This window comes from Adiantum capillus-veneris, chromosome 5 (assembly GCF_014529385.1).
Source record: "Adiantum capillus-veneris isolate H3 chromosome 5, ASM1452938v2, whole genome shotgun sequence".
In the NCBI taxonomy this organism is placed as follows: Eukaryota; Viridiplantae; Streptophyta; class Polypodiopsida; order Polypodiales; family Pteridaceae; genus Adiantum; species Adiantum capillus-veneris.
Window position 1 is genome coordinate 96,150,306 of NC_140935.1, and position 1,469 is coordinate 96,151,774.

The 1,469-nt window shown below is 46.8% G+C and overlaps 1 pseudogene; it reads right to left on the reverse strand.

The window, feature by feature from the left end:
• Nucleotides 1–218: 218 nt before the first annotated feature.
• LOC147457771 (uncharacterized) lies at nt 219–1,163 on the reverse strand (annotated as a pseudogene).
• Nucleotides 1,164–1,469: the final 306 nt, after the last annotated feature.

Below are 1,469 nucleotides of genomic sequence, written 5' to 3' on the forward strand. Positions count from 1 at the left end.
TTGAACTAACTCTTGACTAATAGAAGAAATTGTGCTTCCTGAGTCTAATAGTGCTTCTTGTGATGTGTCATTGAGCTGAGGTAGAATTGAACACACCATGCGTCCGGAAGAGGTAGCTGTTTGAACTTGCGGGCGGTGCCCCTCCATCATCCTCCCGCCTAGATGTTTTTCGGCAATTCCGCTAGGGAAGGGGCATTCGCCGTTTGAATTTGCGCATTCTAATGTTGTTGGGTTGCCTGAAGATGACGGCAATGGCGTCGAGCATGGCCATAGATATTGTAGTAGAAACATTTCGTCCGCCCTTGTTGATCTCTGTCAGGTAATGCACGCCTGTCAGCAAGTAATGTGCGCCTATCAGGTAATGCCTGTCGGGAGTTGAACTGAGCATTTTGGACATCAATGTCCATGGGAGTGGGTGTGGAATCTCCTATAGGACGCTGCGTTGTAGGTTGGGGGATTGACATAGAAGGGGCATCAGGCTGAGATATACCTTCAACTCGTTGCGCAATTTGAATCGCCATATGAAAAGAAGTGGGACCCTGGTCTCGTACACGCCGAGAAACATCATGTGAAAGACGAGGCCATAAGAAAAAAAGCTTCATTTCTTCGGACATAGCCGGGTCAGCCCAGAGAAGCAATTGATTCATCTTCACAGCAAACTGTGCTACAGGCTCATATTGCTGTTGTTTGAGAGCATTGAGTTGCTGTAAAGCCGTCTGAGTAATGTTTTGGTGAGCAAAATTCTGAATCAGTAGAGATTTGAGCATACCCCAGTCGAATTTGACTTCATCAGGTTGCTGAATAAACCATGTGGCTGCTACGCCTTCAAAAACTATGCGGGCTTCCATTGCTTTACGGTCATCGAGCCAACTGTGATAACTAGCCACGTTATCAAAATGGTCCAACCATGTAAGTACATCTTCTGTTGGAAAACCAGAAAAAGGCTTTGGTCTAATCTTGGAATCAGGCCGCTGTGATTGTGTCGTATGAGAGGATAGGAAGTTTAGCATATTCTAATTGGTGTGATTGACCTGGACTAGCATATTAGAGATGGCTTGAAAAATCTGACCCATTGGCACGGCCTGAGATGGGAATTCTGGATGCATAGAGGCATCTTCATAGAGAGGAGAACCAGGCTGGCGTGGTGATTGAGGACGACTCATGGTCGGCTTTGCTACAGAGGTAGCCTCAGAGAAGACGTCAAAAGAGGGATTAGGTGACCAGAGGAAGAGTGCAAGAAGGAAGAACACTTGCGCTAGCTGCTCGTCAACTCCACCAATGTGGAATATACCGAATGAACCCAAACACCTCTGCCTATCTTTGCGCAGAGCCTCTCTTTATATGACGCTATCTCTAGTACATCAAGGTCGGGTCGGCTGTCTATCAAGATTGGGTTCGACTGGCCTGGAGTTAGTTGTTGGAACTACCTGAATATCTTACAGCTGGACTACCGGAATGTAGGCGACTAC